This window comes from Rutidosis leptorrhynchoides, chromosome 3, assembly GCF_046630445.1.
Source record: "Rutidosis leptorrhynchoides isolate AG116_Rl617_1_P2 chromosome 3, CSIRO_AGI_Rlap_v1, whole genome shotgun sequence".
Lineage (NCBI taxonomy): Eukaryota > Viridiplantae > Streptophyta > Magnoliopsida > Asterales > Asteraceae > Rutidosis > Rutidosis leptorrhynchoides.
Window position 1 is genome coordinate 127,297,824 of NC_092335.1, and position 15,238 is coordinate 127,313,061.

Below are 15,238 nucleotides of genomic sequence, written 5' to 3' on the forward strand. Positions count from 1 at the left end.
TATTATTATTACATAAAATACTACGACTAGGGTATGTCCGAGTTATTTTAAAACGGATTTTTCGAGCGGAACAAAGCTAAGGAAATTATGGGTTATAGCTATGGAGGTTATGGGTAATGTTCGGGGGTATGTTCGTGAGGTCAATCTAGTGTTTATCGTCTCTGTTGCGTCTACGTACTTTCCTGCAATATTGAATCTCAATATTGATACGTGAGCACTCATAACTTAATTTTTATATATTGTTAGTGTATCCCTGACTAGTGCTCGAGTATATATATATTTATGCATGCTTGTATGTTTAATTTTGTCATTAGATAGTTTATGATAAATTGTGAATTTGATACATACGCGATTGAGATAAGGTATATGATATGCATGTCGTTGGAAAGCTGGCGAAAAATTAATAACTTTTCATTTAGATATCGAATGGTTTCGATGAACAGATTAGAAGTTATAGTCAACTAAATTTTAGTATTATTGTTAAAATGATTATTATTACTATCGTCGTTGTTATTATTATTATTATTATTATTATTATTATTATTATTATTATTATTATTATTATTATTATTATTATTATTATTATTATTATTAATATTATCATTATTAATATAAGTATTATTATTAAAAATTGTTATTGTCATTATTATTATTGTTATTATCATTAAAAGTTATTATTAATATTATCATTATTATTATTATTATTATAATTATTAGTATTATCATTAATATTATTATAATACTTATTAGTATCATTATCATTAAAACTAATATTAGTATCATCTAATTATTATAATTGCTATTATTATCATTATTATGAATGCGATATAAAAGAGTACTAAAAGCTATTAAACGAATCGATTAGGAAATAATGAGTATAAGTAACATGATGAAATAAAAATATTGTAAGTTATTGATTTAGATAAAAATATCATAAACTTTATTTTTATCATTATTATTATTATTAAAAGTATTATTAATATTAAAACTATCATTTTTACTAAAATTATTATTTTTAATAGAAATATCATTGTTATTATAAAATATCATTAGTATTATTATCATTTTAGTATTATTATTAATAAAAATTATTATTTTATCATAATTAATATCATTGTTAGTAAATATAAATATTGTTATTAGTGGAATAATAATAATTATTATTACAAAATAATACAACTTTTACTTATTATTGTTATTATCGACATTATTTTATCAAATAAAAATGTGATACAAAGATATTTTACTACATGTAATATAATTACATTAATAATACCTATCATTATATTTTTATGATATTAAATGAACTTTATAAATTTTATTTGTGACGCCCCGTACAAAACCATCGTGTACGATTCGTCATCAACAGGATCTTCACACGGTCAAACACTATATGCTGTTTGAAAACCAGTTTGCATTCATAAATGATAGCGTTTTACAAAAGATAACGTGCATCCTACGAATAGGAGCATAAACATAAGTATTTGACCCTAAGGTCGTTACAAAGCCATTGTTTGAAATTAACATAAACAACGAATGCAAAAGAAAAGTTCCATGAATGAGACATCTCTAGTAATGCAGCGGATAACTAATACAGCAGGTCCTTAACAGCAATTCAATAACAGCATGACAGCAAATCTAACAGCGGAAGCAAGAAACCTCTAGGCACCTGAGAAATACACGCTTAAAAGTCAACACGAATGTTGGTGAGCTATAGTTTAAGTTGTAACAGTAACGTAAGGTAGGCCACGAGATTTCAGTGTAACAAAACAGTATGAAAAGTATATGTATAACCGTGGGCACCCGGTAACTAGACTTAACGTTTATAACCCCCTGAAAGTACACTTGGTGAGTGCGTATGTTCACGAAGTATTAAACACCCGTTAAATGCTAGCGCGACTAGCCCGAGTGGGGATGTCAAACCCTATGGATCCATATCTAAGATTCGCGTTCACCGGTTCAAAAACCAATGACTAAACGTTACCGTGCTAAGGGGAATGTTTATGCTGTTGTATAACCCACACACATATAAAGTTTAAGTACTCGTGCCTAGTATGTAAAACGTAAAAAGCGCATGTATTCTCAGTCCCAAAATAATTAAAGTAAAAAGGGATGCTATAACTCACAGTGATAAAAGCGGTAAAGTCGGTAATGAAAGTACGCAAGTAGTAAGTCGGTCCGAAAGGTCGTCAACCTAAATCAAGGGTTACTAGGTCAGTAGGTTGTCTTTATAAATTCTAATAGTGCATAAAATAAGTTTAAGTGTCATCATCTTCATCATTCATCATCATAAAAGCTAAGTAAGTTTGACAAGAATAGAGATTGAAACAATAGGCTGACTTCGGTTAGCTGTTACGACCTCTACGTATGGATGATGAACCAAGGTTACATCATATCCTTAGTCTTAACACAATTACAAGTCACATTTACAACTAAAGCTACAAACTTTACATCAATCAAACAAGTATGAACACAATCTAAGTCAAATGAGGTGATGGAACCCTAAGCTAGAGAGCTTGGATCCTATTCACACAAGTTACAAGGTTGCAAAGCTAGAAAGCTTGTACTTTATTGTTCTTGAAGATCTTGAAGCATAAAGCTTGGATCTTTAAGTTACATGAAGATAACAAACATAAGTTTGAATCTTTTTAACAAAATAACAAGATCATAAGTTAGAAAACTTAGATCCAACAATAAGATATGAAGATTCAAGCTAGAAAGCTTGCATCTTGGTTGTTCTTGAAGATCTTGAAGCATAAAGCTTGGATCTTTAAGATACATGAAGATTACAAACACAAGTTTGAATCTTTTCAACAAAATAACATGATTAAAACTAAAATAATCTAGATCTACAAAGTTGGTGAAGATTCAAAGCTAGAAAGCTTGAATCTTCCATGATCTTGAAGGATTCATGCTTGAATCAACAAGATGTAATCAAGATCAAAGCTAAAAAGCTTGATCTTTAATGATGATGATGACCACGAAATAGAAAGGAGAAGAAGAAGAAGAAAAGGCAAAACTTACAAGTTTCTAGAGTGAGAAAGACTAGAAAGGAAATAAGAGAGCAAGTGTGTGTGAAATTCAAATGAGAGCAAGTGTTAAATGGATGGGATTAGGCTAGTATTTATAGGTGAATGGGGTGTGGGGAGGGGCCTTATGGCCGTAGGTTTTGTAGGGGGAGGGGGGATACAAAGTTGCTTTTTGGTTAATGGTTGTCTAAAGTAGGTACTTATGCTAGGATCCCATGTAACATTATGGATAATACTTGACATTTTTGCTAGCATGTTCCCTCTAATTAAATGGGTAATTGTCTTATATATTAATGGGTCACTAGTAATTAATAAGTGGGCTAATTAATTGGGCCACTAGCTAGAGTAGGGTGGGCTCAAGTCCAACAAGGTAGAAAGTCCAACAAGACTAACTAGTAAGCTTAATTAAATTACTACGCGTAATTAAGCATCCAAAAACCCAAGTAATTATTATTATAAAATAATAATTAATATTTCACAGTCATAATATTCCGATTACGACAAAAGTCAAACGTGTGCGCAGTCCGCGGTTTATTCGAAACGTTAAGTGACACTAACGGTCATAAAGGTTTTCGGTGATCAAGTCAAGTATCCTACGCACTTAAAGGCACGTTTTAACATATAATTGGAAGTAAACCACGTATATCAAGTTTCCAGAGTATAAAGTAGCATAGTACGCACAAAATCGCAGTTTTGCAAAAATACAAGGCACGAAAGCAAGTCAAAAAAGTCGGGTCGTTACATTACCCACCTGTTATTGGAAATTTCGTCCCGAAATTTAAGCTGATGGTGATGGAGTTGGGAAAAGGTGAGGATACTTCTGCATCATTTGATCCTCTCGTTCCTAGGTAAACTCAGGTCCACGCTTGGCATTCCATCGAACTCGGACAATTGGAATCTTATTGCGTTTCAAGGTTTTGACTTCACGGTCCATAATTTCGACAGGTTCTTCCACGAATTGGAGTTTGTCATCAATCGTAAGTTCTTCCAATGGTATGACAAGTTCCGGTGGAGCAAGGCACTTCTTCAAATTTGATACATGGAAGGTAGGATGAACAACACTCAACTGAGTCGGAAGATCCAGACGATAAGCAACAGGTCCAACACGTTCCAAAATTTCAAAAGGACCAATATATCGCGGGTTTAACTTTCCGCGCTTTTCAAAACGAATTACGCCTTTCCAAGGTGCGACCTTCAACATTACTCGGTCACCCACATTGAATTCGAAGTCTTTACATTTAAGATCAGCATAACTCTTTTGGCGATCGCGGGCCATCTTAAGTCTCGCCTGAATCTGAGAAATCTTCTCCGTCGTTTCATAGACTATCTTGGGTCCGGTGATTTGCACTTCGCCTAACTCGGCACAACAAATAGGAGAACGACACTTGCTGTCATACCCCGTACAAAATCTTCCGAACGAATACAATAACACATGGTACCATCGCGGTGAACTGACGTCTAAATGTCATGAACGACTCCATGTAATATGAGCAAATGCACAGCGGAAGGTTTCTTTCATACATGAGAATAAACATGCTTTCAAGTGTCAACCAAAAGGTTGGTGAGTTCATAAGTTTATTGTAAACAGTAAAAATTCATCATTTTGATAGACCACAATATTTTCATTTTAGAGATAAAGTTACTATCTCAAATCAGGTATTTCAGAGATAAAGTTACTATCTCAAATCAGGTATTTCGCAAACTGCAAAAAGATAAAATCATTCTCTCGATACATAACATTCACTTTTCATTGCTTTCATAGCTTGGCTTGGTAACCGACCTTAACATATAATGCGCATAATAATATCCCCAAAATAGAACATCTCTTCTGTATAATAATAATATAAACCTCGAAGTACTAAACACCACGCCCACTAGCCCTTCCGTCTAGTGAACATTCTGGGTGAGGGTGTCAAACTCGGTAGCTACCTTTAGGATTCGCGTGAATTAGGGCCATACCCGAATTCTAATTCTTAGGTTACCAAGCATAATAATCAGGGGAAAAATATTCATATCAATTGTGGCAATCATACTGTCCACATAATTCAGCAATAATCCACAGAACTCCTGTCTGCATAATAATTCATTCAAGGAATGTTTTGTTTGTGTCTGTCTCGTCAAACATTTATAAAGGCATTTCATGTATTCGCAGTTCAAAATATATTTCAAAAGCATTTAATAAAGCAGTTGTAAAAACAGTGCATGTATTCTCAGTCCCAAAAATGTAAAGAGTAAGAGGGAATCAAATGAACTCACCATACTGTATTTTGTAGTAAAAATACATATAACGACATTGAACAATTGAATAATGCAGGGTTGACCTCGGATTCACGAACCTATAGCATTTATGTATATATTAACACACATAATTGTAGTCGAACTAATTTATATATTATATTTTAAATTATATATCTTATATTTTTAGTTTGTATATTCATTTAAAATAATTAATATTTAGATAGTCTTATATATATATGTGATTAGTATCATGTTGAAAATTAATAATTTGTTATATGTAAATATTTATATAATTAGTGTTAATACGTTTATTTTATAATTTTATGTAATACTAATATATTATGTATCAAATATATTTTTATGTATCTAATATTTCTTAGATGATAATAATAATAATAATAATAATAATAATAATAATAATAATAATAATAATAATAATAATAATAACACTAATAATAATAATAATAAGAGAATACTACCTCAAAGTAATGGCCTAAAAAAAAAATGACTCTTCCCAGGCTCAAACCCACGACCTCTCGTTACCCGACACCACCCCTTAACCATCCGTCTATTCCTGTTTTTCTGACTAAATACACCCCTTAATTTTATTTATCCTGGCTTTTGCTGTTTCCCTTTCTTCTTATTATTATCATTAAATATAACTATCTAACATAATCACAACCTATAAGATCATAATCGTGGATCATCATAAATCGCTGTATGAACCACCTTCATCATATTATCAAGCGTTAGCATCCCTCTTCGCTCATTGTTATGATCTTTTCCTTATACAACACCTAACCGTAACCATCTCCACTTTCATTCTTATAACAACATAAAATCATGATTATCGGTTTCGTTTAATCATTCTCTTATTCGATAACACTATATATCATTTTCACCTTCACTTAACTCGTGTGTGTGTGTGTTGGATTATCCATAGAAACAGCGATATCAGTAGCAATGAATCTTCATCATAGTAATAATCATAACCATAAATTATGAATCATAATTATAATCTTTCTATTCTTTGCTCGTTCATTAACCTCATTATCATACGCCTTTGAATCTTCGAATAACAGCAGAGACAACAGCATCGTAGCAGCTCAACAAAATAGTTTAAGTTGGGTCACGGCCCAACAAATAGGATAAAAGATTCGTGGACTGTTTTCGATTTATGCAGCAACAAAGATATATATTTCAGCCGAATAAAAACTCTTGATTAATATGAGATTAGCTGGTACCTTACTTTCATTAAATTCCTACGGCCCATCCACCTATCTAAAAACCGACCCATATTAAATTGAGTCCACAGCCCACTAGGAACCCGTTATCACTTTTTGAATATAGTCTAGTTGAGGTTTCGTAAAAAAAAAGAAATATAGAAAGATAGAGACAATCTCGTCAACCTAAGGTACCCTACCATTAACCTTATTAAATCCCGTATTCAATCATCATCAAAAGAATATATTTACGCGTGATGTATGTGCCCATCTTGGGTCCGCCATCATGGAGGATAAAATCATGGAATTTATTATTATACTAACTATCACCACTTTAAATATGTTTATAAAATAGGAGCCTTCGCAGTTAGTAGAAAATAATGAAAAGAATATTTCAGTTTTGATGTTCTTTTGTGATTGAACAAGAGGTTTCCTTGGTGATGGTTGAGTTGGTTTGTTTACGAGGAAGAAGAAAAAATGGTTGAGGGTTACGACTAACGAACCAGGAGAAGAGAAGGAAAAAAAATATAAGTTTGATTGTGGTTTACGGTTTAGAAGATAAGAGAGAGAGGAGATTAATGGTGGTGTTGAGCTGTGGTTTGAAGTAGTGATCGAAAGGTGATAACCGTTGGTTCAAAACAGAAAAACAAGAAAGAGTTCGAGCAAGGTGGTGTTGGATGCTAGAGGTGGTGAAAGGTTTCATCGATAATGTGGTGGTGATATAGTTGGCTCGAAGAAAAAAAAAGTGGTGGTGGCATGGGTTGTCGGGTTCATAGAAGAAAAATGACGTAATGGTGTAAGTCTTAACTCTCTCATTATTTTTGTTTTAATTATGAATTGTAGTGATTGATATACATAATGAGAATGAATCAGATATTTTGATCATTATTGATTATAATTGATTCGTGAAGTCAACATGTAACAGAACGCACATGGTTCTTCAAACAAGAAGAAGAAAACAAGAAAGAAATAAGTCAGATAATGATGGCTAACAGAATCGTACGATTTATACTATTGATCAGATTGTTTGTATTGAGAAAGGATTTGGACGTGTAACAAATTGGGGATAGGAAGGTTCGTTCAGTACGTAAAGGGAAGAATATATAAAAGTAGGAAACGATTTGCAACTAATCTGTTTGCTTTGGAGATCGACATGTAATAGAATTTGGAATGTGTTGTGGTTAATCTCATCAATTAGAAACAGTTATCATCAATCAATTACACTAATTGGGTGAGACAGGAAACTGATTTTTTTTGGATCTTATAAATTCAAATACGTAATTACCTATTTTTATATAATTAACCATATGTGTGTGTATATATATATATATATATATATATATATATATATATATATATATATATATATATATCTACACATGTATTTATACATAAATCTGTATTTATGTATCTTGTTTATATATGTATGTATATATATCAATTTCTTAAATTTTGATATTTAACAAGTATAATCATATTAGTATTATTAAAACTCCTAATAATAATATTATTAATGATAATATTATTAATAAAGTGACTAGTAATAATAAATGATAAATAATATTATTATTAACAATAAATGATAATTTTATTACATTTAGTTACTGGATGATAATAATAATCTCAATACTATGTACAATAATAGGCATTAATAATAATCATGATATTAATAACATTAATAATGATAATAGAAATAATAAGGATATTAATATGATAATAATATTAATAAGAATACTGATAATAATAGCTTTAAATAATAATATTTGTTTTTAGTAGTCAAGTTAATATAATAACTTATACATAACAATTATATATATATATATTTTATATTATGAGTAATAATATTAATAATACAATTATTGATTTTAATATTACCAATATTAAAAGTAACGATAATAATATTAATATAACAATTATATTTGAACTTGCGAATTTTAATATCACTTATTATTTATGTAATATTATATTATTTGATGACGTTTACTTGATAATTAATATTTATATTATATATATATATATATATATATATATATATATATATATATATAAAATAGAGTCATATATAGTTTCAATATAACAAATATATATATATTCATATATATATATATATATATATATATATATATATATATATATATATATATATATATATATATATATATATATATATATATATATATATATATATATTTTAACAATAACTTAATTATTCTAATTATTATTTTTACATTTTCAATTCCAATTAATTAAAGTATACTTTATTAATTCAAATATTATATATATATATATACTTATATTTATTTACAAGTACAGGTTCGTGAATCGTCGGAAATAGTCGAAGTTAAATGAATGCAAGAAAACAGTTCAAAAATTTTGAGACTCAGGATAATAGACTTAGCTTATCGTGTCAAAATATATTAAATCGTATCGAGAGTTAAGTTTAAAATTAGTCGAAAATTCCCGGGTCACTACACTTGCGGCCATACAACGCTTCAAAAGGCGCGGCTTTAATACTCGAATGATAACTGTTGTTGTAAGAGAATTCGGCTAGCGGCAGATGCCTTTCCCAAGACTTTCTGAAGTCAATAACACAGGCACGCAACATGTCCTCCAAAGTCTGAATCGTTCGTTCGCTCTGACCGTCGGTCTGGGGGTGATACGCGGTGCTCATGTCGAGACGAGTTCCCAAGGCTCCTTGCAAAGAACGCCAGAATCTGGAAGCAAAACGGGGATCGTGATCTGAGATAATTGATAGAGGCACACCATGACGAGATACAACCTCTTTGATGTACAGTTGAGCAAGTCTCTCCATTGTATCTGATTCTTTCATTGCTAGGAAATGAGCAGATTTTGTAAGATGGTCAACGATAACCCATATTGTATCGTATCCGCCCACCGTTTTTGGTAGCTTCATGATGAAATCCATCGTAATTGCTTCCCATTTCCATTGTGGGATTTCTGGTTGTTGGAGTAATCCAGATGGCCTCTGATGTTCAGCCTTAACCTTCGAGCAAGTCAAACACCTCCCAACATAAGTTGCAACATCCTTCTTAAGATTTGGCCACCAATACTGTTCCTTAAGATCGTGGTACATTTTTCCGGCTCCTGGATGAATCGAATATCTCGACTTGTGGGCTTCATCTAGTATAAGGCTCCGTAGATCTCCATAACTAGGTACACAAATCCTTCCGGCAAAGCATCGGAGTCCAGTCTCCTTAACCTCGAATCGTGAAACGAGAATGTTCAAGTGTTCTTGAGAAATATTCTCCTCTTTGAGAGCCTCATCTTGGGCTACTCGGATCTGGCTATTGAGATTCGAATGGATGGTGATGTTCAGAGCCCGAACACGAAGAGGTACCGTTCTCTCCTTTCGACTTAAAGCGTCGACTACAACATTGGCCTTACCAGGATGGTAACGAAGTTCACAATTATAGTCATTCAGCGTCTCAATCCATCGTCGTTGTCTCATGTTCAGGTGTTTCTGGTCAAAGATGTGTTGGAGACTTTTGTGATCGGTGAATATGGTACTCTTTGTCCCATAAAGATAGTGTCTCCACAACTTCAAAGCGAAGACAACGGCTCTAAGTTCGAGATCATGGGTAGTGTAGTTTCGCTCATGAATCTTCAGCTGACGAGATGCATAAGCAATGACCTTCGTTCTTTGCATCAAGACACAACCAAAACCATTCTTCGAAGCATCGCAGTACACAACGAAGTCGTCACTGCCTTCAGGAAGAGATAGGATAGGTGCGGTGGTTAGCTTTTGTTTTAGGGTTTGAAATGCTACTTATTGTTCGGTTTCCCAAACGAACTTCTTTCCTTTGTGAGTCAGTGCAGTCAAAGGACGCGCAATCAACGAAAAACCTTCAATAAACCTTCTGTAGTAACCGGCAAGACCTAAAAATTGGCGGATGTGAGTCGGAGTAGTGGGTGTCTCCCACTTGCTGATAGCTTCAATCTTGGCGGGATCAACGTTGATACCTTGATTACTCACAATATGACCCAGAAATTGGACTTCCTTCAGCCAAAATTCACACTTGGAGAATTTGGCATAAAGCTGCTCTCGTCTCAAGAGTTCAAGCACTAACCGAAGATGTTGCTCATGTTCTTCTTCGCTCTTGGAGTAGATGAGGATATCATCTATGAAGACGATAACGAATTTATCCTGATAAGGCTTGCAGACACGATTCATGAGGTCCATGAATACAGCGGGTGCGTTGATTAAATCGAACGGCATCATGAGAAACTCATAATGACCATAGCGGGTTCTGAACGCAGTCTTCATCACATCACTCTCCTTCACCCTCAACTGGTGGTAACCGGATCGCAAATCAATCTTAGAGTACACACTCGATCCTTGTAGCTGATCAAAAAGATCGTAAATTCGGGGAAGAGGATATCGATTCTTAATCGTCAATTTGTTGAGTTCGCGGTAGTCGATACACATGTGGAAGGATCCGTCCTTCTTCTTCACGAATAAAACGGGCGCCCCCCAAAGCGACGAGCTCAGTTGGATAAACCCTCGGTCGAGCAATTCCTGAAGTTGACTCTGCAATTCTTGCAGTTCTGAAGGTGCCAGACGATAAGGCGCTCGAGCTACGGGTGCAGCTCCCGGCACTAAATCGATTTGGAACTCCACTGCTCTGGGTGGCGGTAATCCAGGCAACTCTTCCGGAAAGACGTCAGGGAATTCATTCATGATTCGTACGTCATTCACACTCTTCTCCTCTGATTCTAAAGCCTTCACGTGTGCTAAAACAGCAAGTCGTCCTTTCTTCATGATCTTCTGCGCTTTCATACAACTAATGAGGTTCAGCTTCGAGTTACATCTCTCTCCGTAAATAGTCAATGGCTCACCATCTCCTTGTGGTATACGAAGAGCTTTATCTCCACAGATATTATCGGCCCTTACTTTAGTCAACCAGTCCATGCCGACAATTACGTCAAAGCTTCCCAATTTGATGGGTATCAAGTCTATTTCGAAATCCACGCCAGCTATGTTAATAATAGCTCCTCGGCCAATTTGGTCAACTTTCTCAAGTTTCCCATTGGCTACCTCAACTAGCAGATTCTCCTCTAAAGGCACTAATGACCAATCTATCTTAAAGCAAAAGTGTCTACAAACATAGCTCCTATCGGCACCAGTATCAAATAGGACAGAGGCTAATAGATTGTTGATAGTGAATATACCTGTAACCAAGTCGGGGTTCTCACGGGCATCCCTTGCGTTCACATTGAAAGCTCTTCCACGCGGTGGTCCTCCGTCCTTTCGCTTGTTGGGACACTCATTCCTAAGGTGGCCCTGCTGTCCACACTCATAGCATTTCCTTGGTCCGTTTAGGTTTGTCCTCACAGTTGGGATGGGAATCTTGAAGTTCTTGCCAACGTGCCCGATCCTGTTGCACTTTTCACAGACCGCATTACAGTACCCGGTATGGTGCTTGTAGCACCTCTTGCACTGTGGTAGACTACCCTTGTAGTTGGGGTTTGAGCTAGTGTTCGGGTTAGGGTTCCTTTCATCGTTAGGCCTCTTAGCGGGGGTTTGATCATAGGTTCTCCCCTTGTTGTTGTAGTCCCACTTACGCTTCTCACCACTGGCTCCCGATTCGGATTTACCCTTTTCCGGTTCTTTGCTGATAATTTGGTTCATAAGGGTATGCGCCATGCGCATAGCTGCCGGGATGTTGGGAGGATTAGAAGAGGTGACATTTCCTTGGATGGACTTGGGAAGTCCCCACAAGTATCGTTCCATTCTCTTAAATTCCGAGGTGACCATCGTGGGACACATCAGCGCTAATTCCAGATACCTATGGTTGTAACCATCAAGATCGCTACCCACAACATTTAACTCCCAGAACTCAGCCTCCATTTTCTGTATCTCTGTCCTGGGGCAGTACTCTTCGATCATGGCCCCCTTGAATTCTTCCCACGGAATGGCATAAGCCTCATCAATACCCTTAGCTTGAGCCAGTGTGTTCCACCAGGTTAGGGCGCCATCTGACAGCGTATGAAATGTCCCGTTCATATTGATTATAAATGTTCCATATTAATTGATTTCGTTGCGAAGTTTTGACCACTATATGAGACGTTTTTCAAAGACTGCATTCATTTTTAAAAAAACCATAACCTTTATTTTATCAATAAAGGTTTTAAAAACATTACGTAGATTATCAAATAATGATAATCTAAAATATACTGTTTACACACGACCATTACATAATGGTTTACAATAGAAATATATTACATCGACATATGTTTCTTGAATGCAGTTTTTACACAATATCATACAAATATAGACTCTAAATCTTGTCCTTATTGTAGTATGCAACAGCGGAAGCTCTTAGTATTCACCTGAGAATAAACATGCTTTAAACGTCAACAAAAATATTGGTGAGTTATAGGTTTAACCTATATATATATATATATATATATATATATATATATATATATATATATATATATATATATATATATATATATATATATATATATATATATCAAATCGTAACAATAGACCACAAGATTTCATATTTCAATACACATCCCATACATAGAGATAAAAATTATTCATATGGTGAACACCTGGTAACCGACATTAACAAGATGCATATATAAGAATATCCCCATTATTCCGGGACACCCTTCGGATATGATATAAATTTCGAAGTACTAAAGCATCCGGTACTTTGGATGGGGTTTGTTAGGCCCAATAGATCTATCTTTAGGATTCGCGTCAATTAGGGTGTATGTTCCCTAATTCTTAGATTACCAGACTTAATAAAAAGGGGCATATTCGATTTCGATAATTCAACCATAGAATGTAGTTTCATGTACTTGTGTCTATTTTGTAAATCATTTATAAAACCTGCATGTATTCTCATCCCAAAAATATTAGATTTTAAAAGTGGGACTATAACTCACTTTCACAGATTTTTACTTCGTCGGGAAGTAAGACTTGGCCACTGGTCGATTCACGAACCTATAACAAATATGTACATATATATCAAAGTATGTTCAAAATATATTTATAACATTTTTAATACGTTTTACTATTTTAAGTTTATTAAGTCAGCTGTCCTTGTTAGTAACCTACAACTAGTTGTCCATAATTAGATGTACAGAAATAAATTGATATATATTATCTTGAATCAATCCACGACGCAGTGTATACACGTCTCAGGCTAGATCACAACTCAAAGTATATATATATTTGGAATCAACCTCAACCCTGTATAGCTAACTCCAACATTACTGCATATAGAGTGTCTATGGTTGTTCCAAATAATATATATACATGGGTCGATATGATATGTCAAAACATTTACATACGTGTCTATGGTATCCCAAGATTACATAATATATTAGAATACATGTATAATACAATATAAGTTAGCTAGGATATGATTTGTATAGATTTGTTAAACATTTCCCGTAGCTAAAAAGATCAAAAAAATATCAAATCTTGTTTTACCCATAACTTCTTCGTTTTAAATCCGTTTTGAGTGAATCCAATTACTATGGTTTCATATTGAACTTAAGTTTATGAATATATACAGAAAAAGTATAAGTTTATAGTTAGAATTACAGGTTACAAGTCATTTTTGTAAAGGTAGTCATTTCAGTCGAAAGAACGACGTCTAGATGACCATTTTGGAAAACATACTTTCACTTTGAGTTTAACCATGATTTTTGGATATAGTTTCATGTTCATAAGAACAATCATTTTCCCAGAAGAACAACTTTTAAATCAAAATTTATCATAGTTTTTAATTAACTAACCCAAAACAGCCCGCGGTGTTACTACAACGGCGTATATCCGGTTTTACGGTGTTTTTCGTGTTTTCCGGTTTTAAATCATTAAGTTAGCATATCATATGGATATAGAACATGTGTTTAGTTGATTTTAAAAGTCAAAATATAAGGATTAAATTTTATTTGCGAACAAGTTTAGAATTAACTAAACTATGTTCTAATGATTTCAAGTTTAAACCTTCGTATAAGATAGTTTTATATGTATGAATCGAATGATGTTATGAACATCATTACTACCTCAAGTTTTCTGGATAAAACTACTGGAAATGAGAAAAATGGATCTAGCTTCAAAGGATCCTTGGATGGCTTGAAAGTTCTTGAAGCAGAATAATGACACGAAAACAAGTTCAAGTAAGATTTTCACTCGAAATAAGATTGTTATAGTTATAGAAATTGAATCAAAGTTTGAATATGAGTATTACCTTGTATTAGAAATATATATTACTGTAAATAAGAAAGATTTCTTGAAGTTGGATGATCACTTTACAGGATTGGAAGTAAGCTAGCAAACTTGGAAATATTCTTGATTTTTATGAAACTATACTTATGGAATTTATGAAGAACACTTAGAACTTGAAGATAGAACTTGAGAGAGATCACTTAGATGAAGAAAATTGAAGAATGAAAGTGTTTGTAGGTGTTTTTGGTCGTTGGTATATGGATTAGATATAAAGGATGTGTAATTTTATTTTCATGTAAATAAGTCATGAATGATTACTCATATTTTTGTAATTTTATGAGATATTTCATGCTAGTTGCCAAATGATGGTTCCCACATGTGTTAGGTGGCTCACATGGGCTGCTAAGAGCTGATAATTAGAGTGTATATACCAATAGTACATACATCTAAAAGCTGTGTATTGTACGAGTACGAATACGGGTGCATACGAGTAGAATTGTTGATGAAACTGAACGAGGATGTAATTGTAAGAATTT